The 19838-nt window shown below is 40.2% G+C and overlaps 1 protein-coding gene and 1 pseudogene across 4 annotated transcripts in view; both read left to right on the top strand.

Annotated features, from left to right (window-relative positions):
- The window catches only part of ELOVL6 (ELOVL fatty acid elongase 6), a 140063-nt gene that overhangs the window by 44813 nt on the left and 75412 nt on the right, over positions 1-19838 (top strand). The gene's annotated exons all lie outside the window — the stretch shown is intronic.
- Positions 5848-13459, top strand: LOC145538780 (large ribosomal subunit protein eL34 pseudogene; annotated as a pseudogene).

Here is a 19838-nt window from a genome sequence, read left to right as displayed (position 1 = left end):
TCAGATTCTCTAGGAGGCAGTTCTCAAATACTGTATTTTTTAAAGCTCTCTAGATGATTCTATCGTGCCCCAGGGCTTAGAACCATGCAACTTTCAAGAATTAAACATGAGAACTATCATTCATTCATTTATACCTCAAGGTGAGTCAGTTCCCCCTGGACTGAGTGTTTTCAGAACAAAGAGCTATGACAATGAGTGAAGGAGAAATTTTAATAGTCATTGTGAGCCATTAAAAAAAGCAAACATTTTAATAGTCTGTAAACTTGGGGTAACAGAATTTATTTTATTTAAGTCAATATTTCATTCAGTTTAAACTGTAAGCTATTCAACTGGTTGCAAACCACCTGCAGAAAAACAGCAGAAGGCTTTGTCTTTTTCTGGGAGCCAAGAGCAGGGTATTGATATAATATGCTCTCAATAAGTTGTTAAATGGCCCGTATTTACCTGTTGGTTGTTAAGATCAGAATTAAAGTTTATCTAAGAAACATTAGAAAAACTAATCATTCTGGAAGAGTTTACTGTGGTGTTTTTATGGTATCCAAGAGGTGACTTTTACACACAGTATTGTTTGTGTGTTGTTAAATCTTAGGCACTTCTCTAAGACCTCAACATATTCATTAAGAAATATTATCCTTGGTTGCAATTAACAAGTCATCACTGAAGGCACTTGGACAGTAAGAACGTGATTATTATCATTTATATGTCATCAAAACGTTGAGTATTCGTTGATAATCTTAAAAATTCACAAAAATGTTGTCTCTTGGTTACAAGTAAACAGTGCTCAGAACTGAAGGCAAAAAGTGATCCAAAACATTAAAAAGAACTAGACCCTCAGCATGAGCAAATCATTCTCTTTAGCAGAGGAAGTGGTTGAGATTGGTCCTGATTTGATACTTGAGTGCACAAAAACTTAGAAGTGAGGAGCATAAAGCAGCTGATCATTGCAATTGCAGAAATAAAGACAGTACAGGCTTCCTCTGGTCTTATCTTCTTGTAAAAAGAGAAAGTGGAAGGAGATCCAACTTCTCCACCTTTCTGTGGAATGCAAAGTCAAGTTTGGGACTTATGGACAAGTGCTTGGAGTAGAGGGATACCAAGCGGATGGGGTGACAGAACTATCCCGAACCTTCCCCAACGATGCCTAATATGACTAATTTAAGGGCAATTTAGGTAAGGTGTTCTGCCACAGAAGGGAAGGGGCAGGACAAAACCCTGTCAGACACTTAGATGTGACAAAATAGTGTGTAACCAATGGAAAGTTGAGATTCTTTGCTATGAAAGTTCAGCCACGGTAAGATGGTGGCAGTTGTTAGAGATTGTTATTGCTGAAAAAGAGGAACGGGGCTAGAGTTAACCTGAAAAAGAAAAACAAACAAACAAACTTAAGATATAGTTCACTTACACTTAAAAATTCCAAGTTAAAACACTGTTACTAGAAAGAGTTGGGCCTACTCTGGTGGTCCAGTGGTTAAGACTCTGCACTTCCACTGCAAGGGACTTAAGTTCTGTTCCCAGTTGGGGAATTAAGAGCTCGCATACCGAGTGACATAGCCAAAAAAAAAAGAAAGAAAAAGAGAAAGAATTGGGTCAACTACACAGCCATTCTCTTCTTTGCTTCCAAATCGCCTCTAAAAAGAGATAAAAGAGTAGACATATAAAAGAGAAAGTCCAGATCCACCAGAGCAAAAGGAAGAATTTTTATGTGCATGGTTGTTCTCTAAAAACGTATCTGTGAGCCAAAAAAAAAAGAGTTATCTTTAACAGGCAAAATACTTTGGAAAGAAGACTGATTTAAATAAGGGAAAGTGTTACTGAAGTCACCATGATTACCTATGCTGTCTGCTCATCTCTGAAAAGTAAAATATTGACATTCCAGGGCTCCAAGGGGACAAAAATGCATATTCAATTCTTATTTAAATAAAAATGCATAGGCTCAAGTCCAGGGAACATTTTTGAATTTGGGTTTTTTTTTTAGCTTCCAAAATGTAACCAGCTGAAACTCTTCTTAAAACTAGGCTTTCCTAAAAGCAAAAAGGTTTTTCTCATTTTGCTGTTTATTTCCTTAATTTAAAAAATATACACAAAAAGCAAGTCCCTATAATCTCACTCCCTGTCCTCCCACCTTGATATATTACTTTTCTTCTACAACACTAGAGATATGTATCTGTCCATTCTTGTATCTATATAGGTATCTATAATGATTTAACTTGTTGCAAACCTTCATTAAAAAGATGGAAACTTGTGTCCTTGGCCTAGGTAGACTTTTGGTATTATATTTTTGGCTTTATCTGCTTAATCAGGGATAGTTTCTGGATTATAAGGCAGTTGAAAGTGAAAGTGATAGTTGCTTCAGTCACATCCAACTCTTTGCAACCCCATGGATGTAGCCCACCAGGCTCCTATGTCCATGGGGTTCACCAGGCAAGAATACTGGAGTGGGTTGCCATACCCTCCTCCAGGGAATCTTCCCTACCCAGGGATTGAACCCGTGTCTCTTACATCTCCTGCTTTGGCAGGTGGGTTCTTTATCACTAGCGCCACTTGGGAAGCTACAAGGCAGTTGCTGCTGCTGCTAAGTCACTTCAGTCATGTCCGACTCTGTGTGACCCCATAGACCGCAGCCCACCAGGCTCCGCCGTCCCCGGGATTCTCCAGGCAAGAATACTGGAGTGGGTTGCCATTTCCTTCTCCAGTGCATGAAAGGGAAAAGTGAAAGTGAAGTCACTCAGTCGTGTCCGACTCTTAGGGATCCCATGGACCGTAGCCTACCAGGCTCCTCCGTCCATGGGGTTTTCTAGGCAAGAGTACTGGAGTGGGGTGCCATTGCCTTCTCCAAGGCAGTTAAGTGCAGTCAGTTGAAGGCAAATAGTAGAGTAGCTGATGCCTTGAGGCAGTTGAAAGACTGACAAGCCTGACAGGCTACATTCCAAAGGGTCACAAAGAGTGGGCCAGTATTGAGTGACTAAGCACACACACACAGCAGTTTAGGACTCCAGCCTTATCTCATTCCTTCCCTAACACTGCCTGGTCCTACCCACACAATGACCATTTCTCAGCCCCTTACACAAACGAAACTCTAGTTTTCAGACTTTTCAGCATGCGTTTCTTTCTACCTTGAATATTCTTCCATGCTTCTCGAGGCCAGCTCGTTCTCATTTTTGTGATCGCAATTTATGTGCCACCTCTACTGAGATATTCTCATTCTCCATCTAAAAGAGCTTCCCACCCTCAAACACTGTCTTTCCCAGTAATCTCTCGTGGGCCCTCTCTGGCAGTCCAGTGGTTAAGACTGCATTTCCACTGCAAGGGACATGAGTTCCATCCCTGCTCAGTGAATGAAGATCCTGCATGCCTCCAAGTGTGGCCAAAAAAACCCCCAGCTCCTAATACTCTCATTTTTTTTCAAAATGCACCATACCAGGTTATTTTTGTTTATCTGTTGATTAACATCTCTCTCCTACTCAACAGAATGCAGTGCCCATCTTTTTTCACTACTTTGTATCCAGCACTTCACATAGGGTCTGGCAGAGAATAGGTAGGTGTTCAGTATATATTTGGGGAATTAATGATCTGTATATCTGTATATTATCATTATATATTATCATTAGCACAAATCCACAAACATAAAACTAGCTTGCTTTACAGCTGTGAGGTAGTGAAGAGGTTAGTGTTGGATTGCTTTTTATTAGTCATGTTTTACCAAATTAAAAGTTACTAATAAATTTCTAGTAGTAGCTTTGTCAGTAGTAAATTACAGAGCATGCCGTGTTACTAAAGTGGGTTACCATTCTTGAGAAACCCAGCAGCAAGGGATAAGAACCTCCCTGCACATTTTTATAATGACTTGGCAGAAGCTGCGGGATGGAGGAAAGAATTGTACTTTTTCTAATCATAGATCTTCTATTTCTTAGTCATTTATTAGTAACTTCTTTTTTTTTTTAAGAGTCTCCATTTTCTTACCTGTAAAAGGCAAATGATTTGGTCTCATAGGAATAAGGTAGGTGACAACATACAATTAAAACCTGCCATAATATATAAGTGAAGCTGAAAGTCTTATTATTTTGAAATTAATGAAAAGGGGAACACGTGCAGCTGACTGCCTGGGAATTCCAGACATGTGTGAGCCCATTGCCAATTGTGTTGGTTCCACAAATTTGTTTTTGTCTCAGAGTGGGTTGCTGAGGAATCTGTGTAATGTTAGTAGAAGTGTTTTGTGAATTGCCAAGTGCCAAATGAATTTATGGTCGCTTTATTATTATATGGTTAAAAAAATAGATTTTATTAATAAGTAAGAATCGATTAATAGTGACTCTTGGTTTTTACCTTTTAAATTTAGATAGACTTACTAGAAGCATGGGCTTCTCTGGTAGCTCAGCTGGTAAAGAATCTGTCTGCAATGCCGGAGACCCTGATTCGATCCCTGGGTTGGGAAGTTCCCCTGGAGGAGGGCATGGCAGCCCACTCCAGTATTCTTGCCTAGAGAATCCCCATGGACAGAGGAGCCTGGCAGGCTACAGTCTATGGGGTCGCAAAGAGTCGGACACGACTGAGTGACTAAGCACAGCGCTAGAAGCATCAGCTTAACTGACTCCAGTATAGTCAAAATAACTTGTCAAACCTGGTCAATGGTGATGTTTCTTCGTGTAATTGAGCAGGACCCTGTAGGGCCTTCTTGGGACAGACTTCCTCCTCCATACCCTCTGCTTCAGCTCCTCTCAGAGGTGCTTAGATAATACCAGCTGATGCACATCAGAGGCTGGAACTACCACCAAGTGAAAGAAATCAACTACTTAATGACCATGAGCATGCAGCCCCAAGACCTACTGGCACCTAAGACTCATTAAGTCCTGTGACGCTGCCCTATTACCTCACCATCAACCAGTCAGAGAATTGTGCGTGAGCTGATCACTTGCCCTGGGACACCCCTCTCTCACCTTGCCTTTAGAAGTGCTTTGCTGAAACCCACGGGGAGCTCAGGCTTTTTTGAGCGCTGGCTGCCGTGGACTCCTTGTCTGGTACCTTATGTAAACTGCCCTTTTCTTCAGAACAACCTGGTGTTGGTACATTGTGCTGTGCATGGGCAAGTGGACCCAAGTTTGGTTCAGTAACAATAGTGAAAATATCCTCCTTGCCAGGGAGTAGAAGGTGAGTTTGTTTGCTCCATTTCAGATTGACTTTGCCCTCTGCTTTCCAACATACTACCAAAGAAATTAGTCACAATGGTGAACTTTTTAAGAGGAGGCAGCCATAAAGTGCAAAATCACTAAAGGCAGCCAGCCAGTGCCAGGTTTATACTCAACCAAGGTAGGTTTAATACAAGCTCAGAATTAAGGAACCTCTGAATTCTAGTGCTAGAAGGAACTAAAATGTACTTATATTAACCCAAAAGTTCTCTTGATTTCCAGTCTTCTAAGGAAACCAAAGAACCAGTTTTATTGTATTTCTTGACCTTTATATAATGCCAGACCATAAAATTTCCAAAGGTGCCATTTTCTCTACCAGACTTTGACCTGTGTCCTCGGGCTTCCAGCCAAGAAGAAGGAAAGAACATAATTCTGAGTTTAGGTGATTTACACAGCTCTTTAAATGACAATCCCAGAAGACTGGATGTTTCTGTGATAAGGTTTTCTTTTCAAACCTCTTTTTCTTCTTCCTTCCTACCTTTTCCTTTACTGAAATAATCATAGGCTTTACTCTTGCTAAAGTACGGATGGTATGTGTTCTTATTTTCTAAAGGTACAAAAACAAGGTTTCTAACAACTTGTTTTAGAGGCTTAGAGGTTAACTTTGCAGAGTCATTTTAAAAAGTGGAAGCCCTTCCAGGGATGGTGTTTAGAGGCATTGAGCATGGTGGTCCCGAGCTTGACACACCATCGCAGGCTCTCCTGAAATACAGCCTCTAATAAAACTAGGCAGTATTGAACCCCTGGTAGTAGAATTATTTGCTTCTATACCAAGAGGATTGGGGAAAGCACCAAAATCTGTATGTGGTGTGTGCTGAGAAGTTCATGCTGTGAGACCTGAAGTTCTTGAGAGGTTATCTGAAATGAAAAAACATGTCAGCAGGGCCTCTGGTGGGTCCACGTGTGCTAAACAGGTCAGGCTCATTCTCCTTACTGAGGAACAGAAAATCCTGGTCAAAGTATGAAAGGCACAAGCACACAGTCAGAAAGGTTTTTTTAAAAAAGTTTTTTGGTAATTAAAAAACCTGGAAGACTTGTTTTATTTTAAAAGAAAAAAGAGAATGAAACTAAGGCACTATGCTAAATAACTATGAGATGAGGTTTCAAAAATGTAGTCCAGAAACATTTCAGTTAAATTTGGTAAGTTTAACTCTTTCCTATCTTATTCTTCTTCTTGCAATACCAAAAGAGTCTTTTGGGAAATAAGGACTTCTCAGCAGAGGACTTTGCTCCCCAGGCAAGCATCGTTAAGATGGAGTTAAGTCAGGGTTAAACAGAGAAAAGCTCAGGATGAGGAGGAGGTGATGCTGCAGTGCCTTTTCTTCCTGTCCCCACTTTCATCTCAGACTCCTTCCTTCTGAGGCATGTCATCTCACCTCTTTTTGCTGTTTGCCCATGTGCAGTTTCCTCCAGTGCTTTGCATATGAATCCAATTTCCATTCACATCTACAAAGTGCAACATTGATAAGGAAATGGAAGTGATTTTGTTATACTTTCAAAGTAGGATGATGCTGTCCTTGAGGTTTATCTTTTCCAGCACCTGACACCCAGGGGACTTCAGTAAATATTTGAAGAAATGAGTGATCGTTGCACAGAGGAATCTACTTTAGGTCAAATTGGAACACTTGATCAGCACTTATCTGTCTTGATTGCTCAGGGACGCTTGACCCTCTCTGCTGTGACCTTTTTTCCATGATTTTCCTAGGTTTTCTTCTTACCTTTTGATTGTCTCTTGTTCTTTCCTACTTGTTTCTTTTCATCTCCCCCTTAAATGGTGATACCTCCCTCCCAGTTGGAGAAGGAAATGGCAACCCACTCCAGTATTCTTGCCTGGAGCATCCCATGGACAGAGGAGCCTAGCAGGGTACAGTCCATGGGGTCGCAAAGAGTTGGACACGACTGAGTGACTGTCACTCACTCCCCTCCAGTTAGGCTCTATCTACCTTGATTCTCAGGAAATTCCCCCTGAATGACCTCATCCAGTTTTGTGACTTCAGCCATCACCAAGCAGACGTGGATGGCTTCCAAACAGATACCAGACCAGCCCACACATTTCTAAGTCCCACGCCCTATAGGTCTCTTTTAATCTCTACCAGCAAGTCACACACAATCTTATTAGCTCTCTTTATTAGTAAATATTAAAATGTCACTTCTTTACTCCCCACCCACAAAACTAACACCAGCTACCAAGTCACACAAACCAGAAACCTAAGAACCATCACCTAATCTCTCTTTTTCCCCTTCCTCCCCACATTAGATTAGTTGCTAAGGGCTTCCCAGATGGCGCTAGTGGTAAAAAAAAAAAATCCACCTGCCAATGTAGGAGACACTAGAGACACGGGTTTGATCCCTGGGCTGGAGTGATCTCCTGGAAAAGGAAATGGCAACTCGCTCCGGTATTCTTGCCTGGAAAATTCCATGGACAGAGGAGCCTGGCAGGCTGCAGTCCATGGGGTTGCAAAGAGTTGAACACGACCAAGTGACTGAGCACAGCCACATTAGATTAGGTGCTAAGACCTCTCTGTTCTACCTCCCCTATTGAATTCACTTCCACCCACATAGAGAATGATTACTCTGGGTTACCATCTTCCAAATGGCATGTACCTGCCTTCACCAGTCCTGGCTTCTTCTCTTGAGAACTGCAGTTCCCTGGCCTCTCTGCTTCCGTCAGGTTGCATTCCTCCCGAGTGTCCTCTGTGTGACTATGGTCTGTGAGCTTTCTAAAAATTGAATTTAACTCTGCCCCTCGTGCCTCAACCCTCAGCTACCTCCTGTGCCTTCAAAAGTTCCAACAAGTCCCACAGAGACAGAAAAGTCATTCAGGACACCACTTCCCAACTCTCCCACCTCATTTCCGACTCCTCGGCTGTCCTGGTCAGTCCAAACTCCTTGTTCAGTTTCCCACAAGCCTCGCTCAGCGCTTGTCCTTGCCATGCCACGTCCTGCCTGAGCACTTTCCTTCCATTCTTTTGCTTCTCGACTCTTTTAAAACTAGTTCATTTCACAAGGGAGCTTAGTCTCACTTCTGCACTCAGTTTTATGCCTTCATTCCTCTCTGAATACTTTGAAGGCATTGGAAAATTGTTGTTTCTTTGTGTCTCACTAGTCTGAACAGTTTGAGCTTTGTATCTCTGGCATACAGAAGCATATAGACTAGTGTCTCTCAAAGGGAGGTCCACAGGCCTTCCTGGCTCAGATTCATTTAGCCATTGTCAACATTCATGTTGTTGGGCTCTCCTCTCCCCCCATAGGACCCAGAGAGTCAGAATTTCTGTTGGTTTTTTTTTAATGGATTCTCCAGATAATTTTTATGAATATATATATTCAACAAATATTTTTAAATAAATCAGCTGGTGACTTTGAGCTTATATTTTACTAGTTCACATACACTATAGTAACTTGGATTTGTTGCTGATCATTCTATAAATACTCATCCTGTTTCGGAAAAACCATTTAATTTCTGAGAGAAAAGTTTACCTCTACGTCATAAAATGAACTGGGGTTTGAAAGTCCTACGGTCAATTCTAATCAGTTTACTAAACCATTTGAAGAGTTCAAATGAAATAATCCATACAACTAGATTTAAGCAGGCCAGATGACTCTTCTTATTAATTACATAAGCACTTGGTCTCACCTCTCTGGAACTCAGTTTCTCTCTGTGCAAATTCAAATTCCTGGGCTTATAGGAATTTGAAAATCATTGTGGCAGACACTTTATGTGTTCCATCATTTTGAGTTCAATGTCCAGGTGTAGCCCCTACACATAATATAGTATTAATGCTTAGGAAGCTCCCTTAACTGAAATTTTTGTTATATACAAAGAAAACCAAAAAACAGTGCAGCCGTAACTTCTATATACGAGTGGGAATGAGAAGTCTCTTGTGATGTTTAAACTCACATATTATTTCCTTGAACAGAAATATGTACTTACCTACATTTATTCCTTTTAAGTGCCAATATAAATACATATATGTGTAAGTATGACGTTGATGTCTTTGGTATCCTATAAAGATTTATTGTCATGTACTTATAAACTAATCTGAAGATCCTGGAGTCTGCCAGACAGGTTGCACAACAGCTGGTAGCTGTTGTGGACTTTAGTTCACATGTTTGTGCAAAGAGAACCATCCAGTCCCTGGTGACTAATGATTTTGGCTGGTTTGTGCTTACTATTGCATAACTTTAATTTGCCCCAAATTGTCCATAAAACATTTGGTTCTTAATTTTTTAGAAAGTCATATCCTTGAGCCAGTGTGTCTCTTCTGCTGTAGCATTCAGGGCTCAGTCATTTTTAATACTTGACCAATCAAGCTCAACTAAGTGAAAGTAATTGTGGCCAAAATGCCTTGGCAGGATGTAGAGAGTTTGGGGGTTTTGTTTCCCTGTTGTTTTTTGGTAACAACACAGTAGATCAGGTAGCCCAGCATTTTTTCTGTAAGCAGGCTCTGCAAATGTCATTTATGTTTTGGAGGTAACGGCTTGCTTATTCCCAGGCAGTGTCATCAACTTGCAACAGAATTCCATATATGTCAGTAGCAAAGAGAAGTTTGAATAGAAACTCAGGGTACTGATTAAGAGTATGCTGGAAACTAACAGAAAAATCAACAAATAGAACCTTAATTAAATATAGAGATTTCCTTGTTTCATTCAACAGAAATCCAGAGCACACAATCCAGAGTTGATAAAGCAGCCCAGTGATGCCATCTGAAAACCAAGCTTACCTCACCTTTCTGTGCTGTCAGCTTTCTCTCCCATGGCTATAAGATGGCTGCAACCAGGCTCTGCTCTGTGACAAGGCAGGTTCAGTTCAGTTCAGTTCAGTCCCTCAGTCATGGCCGAGTCTTTGCGACCCCATGAATCGCAGCACGCCAGGCCTCCCTGTCCATCACCAACTTCCGGAGCCCACCCAAACCCATATCCATCGAGTCAGTGATGCCATCCAACCATCTCATCCTCTGTCGTCCCCTTCTCCTCCTGCCCCCAATGCTTCCCAGCATTAGGTCTTTTCCAATGAGTCAACTCTTCCCATGAGGTGGCCAAAGTATTGGAGTTTTAGCTTCAACATCAATCCTTCCAATGAACACCCAGGACTGATCTCCTTTAGGATGGATTGACTGGATCTCCTTGCAGTCCAAGGACTCTCAAGAGTCTTCTCCAACACCACAGTTCAAAAGCATCAATTCTGCGGCGCTCAGGTTTCTTCACTGTCCAACTCGCACATTCATACATGACCACTGGAAAAACCATAGCCTTGACTAGACAGACTTTTGTTGGCAAAATAATGTATCTGCTTTTAAATATGCTATCTAGGTTGGCCATAACCTTCCTTTCAAGGAGTAAGTGTCTTTTAATTTCATGGCTGCAATGACCATCAGCGGTGATTTTGGAGCTCCCAAAAATAAAGTCTGACACTGTTTCCACTGTTTCCCCATCTATTTCCCATGAAGTGATGGGACCAGATGCCATGATCTTAGTTCTCTGAACGTTGAGCTTTAAGCCAACTTTTTCACTCTCTCTCACTTTCATCAAGAGGCTCTTTAGTTCTTCTTCACTTTCTGCCATAAGGGTGCTGTCATCTGCATATCTGAGGTTATTGATATTTCTCCCAGCAATCTTGATTCCAGCTTTTATTTCTTCTAGCCCAGCGTTTCTCATGATGTACTCTGCATAGAAGTTAAATAAGCAGGGTGACAATATACAGCCTTGACGTACTCCTTTTCCTGTTTGGAACCAGTCTGTTGTTCCATGTCCAGTTCTAAATGTTGCTTCCTGACCTGCATACAGATTTCTCAAGAGACAGGTCAGATGGTCTGGTATTCCCATCTCTTTCAGAATTTTCCACAGTTGATTGTGATCCACACAGTCAAAGGCTTTGACATAGTCAATAAAGCAGAAATAGATGTTTTTCTGGAACTCTCTTGCTTTTTCAATGATCCAGCAGATATTGGCAATTTGATCTCTGGTTCCTCTGCCTTTTCTAAAACCAGCTTGAACATCTGGAAGTTCACAGTTCATGTATTGCTGAAGCCAGGCTTGGAGAATTTTGAGCATTACTTTACTAGCGTGTGAGATGAGTGCAATTGTGCGATAGTTTGAGCATTCTTTGGCATTGGAATGAAAACGGACCTTTTCCAGTCCTGTGGCCACGGCTGAGTTTTCCAAATTTGCTGGCATATCGAGTGCAGCACTTTCACAGCATCATCTTTCAGGATTTGAAATAGCTCAACTGGAATTCCATCACCTCCACTAGCTTTGTTCATAGTGATGCTTTCTAAGGCCCACTTGACTTCACATTCCAGGATGTCTGGCTCTAGGTGAGTGATCACACCATCATGATTATCTGGGTCATGAAGACCTTTTTTGTACAGTTCTTCTGTGTATTCTTGTCACCTCTTCTTAATATCTTCTGCTTCTGTTAGGTCCATACAATTTCTGTCCTTTATCGAGCCCATCTTTGCATGAAATGTTCCCTTGGTATCTCTAATTTTCTTGAAGAGATCTCTAGTCTTTCCCAATCTGTTGTTTTCCTCTATTTCTTTGCACTGATCGCTGAGGAAGGCTTTTTTATCTCTCCTTGCTATTCTTTGGAACTCTGCATTCAGATGGGAATATCTTTCCCTTTCTCCTTTGCTTTTCGCTTCTCTTATCTTCCCAGCTATCTGTAAGGCCTCCTCAGACAGTCATTTTGCTTTTTTGCATTTTTTGCATTTCTTTTCCATGGGGTGGTCTTGATCCCTGTCTCCTGTACAATGTCACGAACCTCTGTCCATAGTTCATCAAGCACTCTATCTATCAGATCTAGTCCCTTAAATCTATTTGTCACTTCTACTGTATACTCATAAAGGATTTGATCTAGGTCATACCTGAATGGTCCAGTGGTTTTCCCTACTTTCTTCAATTTAAGTCTGAATTTGGCAATAAGGAGTTCATGATCTGAGCCACAGTCTGCTCCCAGTCTTGTTTTTGCTGACTATATAGAGCTTCTCCATCTTTGGCTGCAAAGAATATAATCAATCTGATTTCGGTGTTGACCATCTGGTGATGTCCACATGTAGAGTCTTCTCTTGTGTTGTTGGAAGAGGGTGTTTGCTATGACCAGTGCGTTCTCTTGGCAAAACTCTATTAGCCTTTGCCCTGCTTCATTCTGTACTCCAAGGCATAAAAGAAGTACAAAGCAGCAAAACTCTGAAGGGGTATGTCAGCTTAAGCAAGAAACCCAGAAGTCCCATCTGGCCACTTCTACTTTTTGCGTCATTGCCAGAACTCCATCACATGACTAGCCCTAGACCATTTGCTGGAAGGGAGCCAGGGAGAAGGGCATTGTGGTTGGCAGCTCAGTCATACCGCCATCCTCAGACAATCTCCCTAAGGATGCAGTCCACTGAAACTAGGGTTCCAATCAGAGGACATCTGTGGAACACATCACTCACTGTAATGTTTGCCCTGGTGTTGGGCATCTCTTGAGAGACTTAGGAACTTTGCAGGAAATGACCCTGGGGACAATGTCTCCTCTCAGCTGATGAGAAGCTAGAGCAATCCAGTATAGATGTGCCTCACTTGAGAAAATATATAATACAATAACAAGATTTGATCTTTACAAGTAATCATTCAATTCTTCAGTAGGGAAGCTCCCTAAAGTTTCTCACAATAGTTTAAAATAATTTATACAATTATACAATTGTATAGTTAAACAATTTTCTGGGGAATCTGTTGTTTAAAGCAAGATAAACCTGTACTTTAAAAAGGTTTATTTTACTTTTGAGACATGAATATGAAATTCATAATAAAATCTTGGTAATCAGTCACCTCTGTATTAGATCTTCATAAGTGTGTTCCACATGAGCTTAGAACTTTACAAATTCTGCCTTGTTGGTTAGGAAAATGGGTGAATGTTTTCTTAGTCCTGACATCATTGCACATCATTGTTTGACACATTATAGGAAGGAGCATAATTTTATAGCCAAGATCATGATAAGCACCAAAACCATGAGGAAATATTATACTTTGCTATATTCCCTATATGCATCGATGGGTAGAGTGAAAATAATTTGCAGAAGTCACTTGACTAACCTCATACACCCTTCCTTACACTGAGCATTAGACCGTATGATCTGTTCCTGTGAAATGATTCCCCAGCTCGGAATGTTCAAACTGGAGACTTGCTAAAACCTTACTGCACTCTCCTCCCTTATCTTCAGCTCCAGGACCTGCCCTATCTAAAACCTGTGCCACTCATTCAAGACTTACTCAAGCTCCTGCCTTCATCTTATCAGTGAGCAATCTTTACATATCACAAATAAGAGCATATTGACTTCATTTATTTAAAGTCTTCAATGGCTTCCTGTTGCTCTTAGGATTAAAAAGAAACATTTTAACATAATCTATAAGCCCTCATACTCTTGCTTCTACAACTCTCAAAACCTTCTCTTGGAATTTGAAGATCAAGCCCACTAAATTTCCTATAGTTGCTTGAATGTGGTTTCTCTCTCTGCCCATGCTATTCCCACTCACTCACTCATCTGGTCTAAATATGGGTTAAAGAGCATCCTTATAATTTTTTTTTTTGATTGGGGTATAATTGCTTTACAATGTTGTATTAGTTTCTAACATGAAATGAATCAGCTACATGTATCTCTTCCTCTTGAGCCTCCCTTGCACAACACCCACCCACCTAGGTCATCACAGAGCATGGGTCTGAGCTTCCGTGCTGTATAGAGGGTTCCTACTAGCTGTTTTACATATAGTAGCATATGTGTGTCAATCCTAATCTCACAATTCATCCCACGCTTCCCTTCCCCATGTCTGTTCTGTATGTCTATGTCTTTATTCCTACCCTTCTAATAGGTCCACCTGTACAATTTTTCTAGATTCTATATATATGCATTAATATATTTGTTTTTCTCTTTCTGTCTTACTTCACTGTATGACAGACTCTAGGTTCATCCACATCGCTACAGATGACCCAGTTTCATTCCTTTTTATGGCTGAGTAATATTCCATTGTACATATGTATCACATCTTCTTTATCCATTCATCTCTTCTTAGGCAGGCATTCAGATTGTTTCCATGTTCTGGGTATTGTAAATAGTGCTTCAGTGAACATCAGGAAACATGTGTCTTTTTGCGTTATGGTTTTCTCAGGTTATATGCCCATTTGTGGGATTGCTGGGTCATATGGTAGTTCTATTTTTTGTTTTTTTAAGAAATTTCCATACTGTTCTCCATAGTGGCTGTATCAATTTACCTTCCCACCAACAGTGGCAGGAGAGTTCCATTTTCTCCTCACCTATTATTGGAGTGTTTCCTTATTATCTTTTCCCCCACTTTCACGTTCACTTGTCTATTAGCCCCAAAAAGCTTTAAAGTCTCCAAGGGATCAGGGAGTGTGTCTCTTTTGTCAACCCTTCTCAATGCCTTGAACATAATCAACTCTTCTCAATGCCTTGCATGTAGTCAGCACTTAATAAATATTTGTTGAACTGCAATATGAAAGAATGGATAATTCAGAACTCTCCATACCCTTAGCCCAGATAAACTCTTAGCAGTACAAATTCAGCAAAATTTGGTTCTGTAGCCAAAAGACTTCATAAATTTATATTAACTAGGAGATAAGTATCTTTGATCTATGTTATTAGACTAAATTATCTTCCTCCAAGGAATTTCTTAAAAAGTGTATCTTTCAACTGAAGTAGCTCATTATATGTGAAAAAAAGTTCCTACGTTTTAGTTATCTGTCTAAAGGGCAAAGAATGAGACTAATGTGTGTGTTAAATTTTCACATAAATGAGATGCTTAGTGAGATGTAGACTTACCTTCTCATCATCAGAGTTGAAGGGCAGCTGCAGCGCAATGTCCTGCCTCTATTGTCAGTGCGGAGCACAAGAGATGGTGCGCCACGCTTCTTTCTTTGGGGCTTCCCTGGTGGCTCAGTGGTAAAGAATCTGCCTGCCAATGCAGGAGACCTGGGTTCAGTCCCTGGGGCAGGAAGATCCTCTGGAGAAGGGAATGACAACCCACTCCAGTATTCTTGCCTGGGAAATCCCATGGGCCAGGGAGCCTGGCGGGCTACCACCATGGGGTCACAAAGAGTTGGACATGACTGAGCAACTCAGCAATAACAACTTCCTTTCTTTTTGTTTTCCTCTCTTTTGTCGAAGTCTTTGCTCTTTGTAATGCACTGATTTTTTTCTTTTCTTGTTTTTGTAAATATGGTATTAGTCAGAAGTTTTTTAATTTGATTGTAGGATATAATTGATTTTGCTGTGCATTACAGTTGTGTTATATTTGAGGTAGGAAATCAAAGAACCAGGAGGGATGGTGGTGGCCTAAGGCAGAAAGCTCAGTTTGATCCTGATGTGCGTCTCCTAAGAGGTGTACTGAAGTGCAGACTTTTAGGGTTACTTTTTATTCTTAGTCTGTTCAGGCTGCTATAACACAGTACCATAGACTGCGTTGCTTAAGCAACAAAGTTTTCTCACAATTCTGGAGACTGAAAAGTTCATGATCAAGACAGCAGCAGATTCCATATGTGGAAAGGTCCTGCTCCTTAGATGGCCATCTTCTCTCTTCAACTTCATATGGAACTTTCTTTTATAAGGACACTGATTCCATTCAGGAGATCTCTGCTATCTCCCAAAGGCCCCGTCTCTTACCACTGTCACACTGGAGGTTAGGATTTCGACACAGATTTTAAAGGGAACACAGACATTTGGACCATAGAACTCCCTAGATTCAGATCTAGGTCTGGAAAGGGAGAATATGCCGCTGTAACAAGCACCCAGAGGTTCTGATGCAAGCAGTCAATGGACCACGTTGAGAAACATGTAGGATTTGCTAGGAAAAGGTGCATAGTTAGAAAATGTACACTTGTATATAGATGTTAGAAGACCAGCACCCACCTCCAGGTCTGCTTAAACTCTTTCCATATTATCAGGGATCAGATTAGAAGGTGGGAGAAAATTGGCTTCTAATCCCTCATCACCTTCCATAGAAACACTTTTTCCAAAGGCTTCCTGAGCTACCAAAGGCCTCCTGAGCTACCAAAGGCCTCCTGAGCTACCAAAGGGACAACATTGAGCTACTGGTTTGCCGTTACTGGAAATGCCAGGCCTTCCTCCAACTCATACTAGGATCTGACATTTTTTGTTTAAGACTTCACTTTTTGCCAGTTTTCCTCAATTCTCACTCCCAATCTCTAGCTCTCTTATCTCACTCCAATTAAAACTTATAAAATAAAATATCCTGTTTTAAAATACATCTTGCACAAACACAAGCAGAAAATAAGTTAGCCGTAAACCTACCATCTCAATGTTTCTTTTTAATAAAGAGTAAATAAAGAAAATTAACTTTTATCCACTCTTCTCTTTATATATATTAATATAGTTTTAGCCTCTCATTTCACAGGCAGCAATCTGAGTTCTGTAAGGATGTGATGATAATCTTTTGTGACATTAGAAAGGATGAACTAGGGAAATACAGAATTTTCTTAAAAGTAAGCTATTAGTTTTTGGCTTTTAGAGAAACAACTAGCCCTTATATTTGAAGTATTATGGTGACTTCCTAAAATTGGGATTAGGTTATAGTTATATTGTGTTATTACTTGGTTGAAAATTTAAAACCTAACTGCAACTCATTTAAGCTCTAGAATAAAAAGCCTAAATTTTTTAAAAAATGGAAATAGTTGCTACGGTATATTTTAAAAGAAATTCACTTAGTTCCTTTTTTTAGTTTTAAAGTCATATTTTATTCATTTGCCTCTTTTTCTAAAGTTTTGATTTCTACAGTACCATTGGGGTTTGCTTCTTAAAGGACATTTAGAAAAATATACATTAAAAAGTCACTTATGTCCTACAACCCCCCTCTCCCCCGCCGCCCCTCCTCCCGTTGATTCAGGAAGAAAACTGAAAACTTATTTCTTTGTCCTTGTCAGGAATTATTACCCATTTTTTTTGCTACTTGGACCTAAAGCCATTTTGCCAGTGAAGCAGAATTAATGTGCTCACAGAAAATCAAATTCTGTCTCTAGTTGGGGAATAATCTTGGCAATTTTTTTTTTTTTAAAGAACCAGCCTTTGCTTTTGTATATTCAGGTTTGGGTTTGCAGGAGGAAATCCTGAAAGAATAGTATACATCTTCTTTACGAGAAAGATTAAATAAATTCATCTCTAGTGTCAAGCAACTTTAGATCTGTCTTAATTTAAGATTCTACCATGGTACCTCATAATCTTTTGTCTACAGACTACCTTAATTCACAAGAAATCAGAAACTCAAAAGTTTAGGGATTTCTTAGGAACTCAGATTTGCAATTATAATTATCCACTAAATAAATATTATTTGCTTATATAAATTAATAACTTTCTTTACCATATTCGAAATACTTTTATGCTCATTCTTTCTGAATGATATTTATGACCATGCAAACATAGCTATATTTACAAGAAAAATTACTGAAAGAAGCAGAATTACTTTTTCAGATACACACTTGGAGATACATACCCAAAGGATATCCCAGTATACTGAAATTTCCAAAGGCAAAACTGGCAGAACTTGATAAAAGTAAACACAGAAGACAGTTGTTGCCCTGTTTTTTTCTCAGCCTTACACAGCTTTTCCCAGGGTGGTTCACTTCCTTTCTATACTTTTTTTCGCTCAAATTCACCTTCTCAGTGTGTCCTCCCTGGCCACCCTATTTAAACTATGGTCTGCCCCTCATTTCCTGCCTTGTTTTTCCTGCACACTGCTTTTACTTTCTCTTCTTTCCACCATATGTATAATCTTCTAACATAATTTATTATTTCTTTTGTAAAAATTTCTTTATTTACTCATGTATTTGTACCAAGTCTTACTTGTAGCACATGGGATCTTCCATGGGACCATTAAATCTGTATGATTTAATGTTTATGTTTCCTTAGATATAGTCTTGTACGTGTGTCCTCAATAATTTTTGAATACTAGATTTTAAGATCCAAAACACAGGAATACAGCATGTCCTTTTGGACAGCTAGAACTACAGAGTACATCATTCTAAGTAGGAGGACACAAAGACAGAAAATTATTATGCCACAGATTACAAAGAAATCATATGGAGAATTGTGTAAAATCCCAAAGTATGTCCAACCATTAAGTGATCCAGGGAATATGCCTGTCAGCATACGAAAAAAGTAGGCAAACGTCAGATTGAAAGAGTCAGCTTCTAGCATGCAGTGGCTTTTTGAGATGCATTCTCTAGAAACTTTGACCTCTTAGGCAAGAGCACTGTTTTAGTTTATCTTCTTCAAGCTATTTCTCTCTATTGAAATTAATAGCCTTGTTAATATGACTTAAAAGGAATATTTTTTTTGAAGAACAAGTGGATTTCAAGAGTAAATGATGATTTACATTCGTGAATGGTAGCGTGATGGAGAACTAGAAAAAGTGATGATACATTACCTTTGAAAGAACCAAAGAGGAAGTAGTCTAATATTTTGCATAGGAACACAACGTAGTGGTTAAGGGCCCTGGGCTAACACTTGGCTGCCTTGGTTTAAGTCCCAGCACCATCACTGCAAAGTTCTGGGTTCTTGTACAATTTATTTAATCTTGTTCTTTAGTTTCTTTGTCCGGAGAAGGCAATGGCACCCCACCTCAGTACTCTTGCCTGGAAAATCCCATGGACGGAGGAGCCTGGTAGGCTGCAGTCCATGGGGTCGCTACGAGTCGGACACGACTAAGCGACTTCACTTTCACTTTTCACTTTCATGCGTTGGAGAAGGCAATGGCAACCCACTCCAGTGTTCTTGCCTGGAGAATCCCAGGGACGGCGGAGCCTGATGGGCTGCCGTCTATGGGGTCGCACAGAGTCGGACACGACTGATGCGACTTAGCAGCAGCAGCAGCAGCAGTTTCTTTGTCTGCAAAACGGACATATTCTCTGAAGACAGTTTGTATAACAAGTCCTTGGAACACTAAGAATTTGTGCTTGGTTAAACAAGTTATTATTACTTACCAAATTGAATCTTAGTGGTCTGCAGCAGTGCACAAATATGCATTCTAGGCCAGTGTTCAATTTTGTGTCTATTGTGGAATAGTAAATTCATGTAATAGAGATTTACTGTGGGTGCTCAGTAAACACTCACAGTAATATTGGTGTTTAATGTTATTGGTGTTTAAATGTCCTTATAGCACATAGGTGGGGCTTCCTGCCAATGCAGAAGATGCAGGAGATGCAGGTTTAATCCCTGGGTGTGGAAGATCTCCTGGAAAAGGAAATGGCAACCTACTCCAGTATTCTCAGTTCATGGGGTCGCAGAGTCGGACACGACGTAATGACTGTGCATGCACATGTACGCTCATAGCACATAGGCAGAATTTCTCAAATTGTTTCAAAAATGCTTTAGACTGAAGGATGTATTTTGAATTAACACTTGCTAAATCATTTTTTAATTTTTTTTTGGGGGGGGTGGACCCTTTATATAAACATAGCTAAGTAAAGAATATTCTTTCTCCCAAATCTTGTTGCTTATTAAATTGGCCTTGACAAATAAGAAAAGCAAAGGCTGAGGTTTACTATTTAGAGTGATGGCTGTCTTGACACAGCATGTGCATGCAACTGTGAATAATCTCAAGGACTCAGTCCCTCATAATGCACATTCCCGAGGGGAATGCTCTTAGGAATAT

Source organism: Giraffa tippelskirchi, chromosome 1, assembly GCF_054371585.1.
Source record: "Giraffa tippelskirchi isolate mGirTip1 chromosome 1, T2T-mGirTip1v1.2.pri, whole genome shotgun sequence".
NCBI classification, from domain to species: domain Eukaryota; kingdom Metazoa; phylum Chordata; class Mammalia; order Artiodactyla; family Giraffidae; genus Giraffa; species Giraffa tippelskirchi.
The sequence above is the reverse complement of the archived record's forward strand: the minus strand, read 5'-3'. Positions and strand labels throughout refer to the sequence as shown.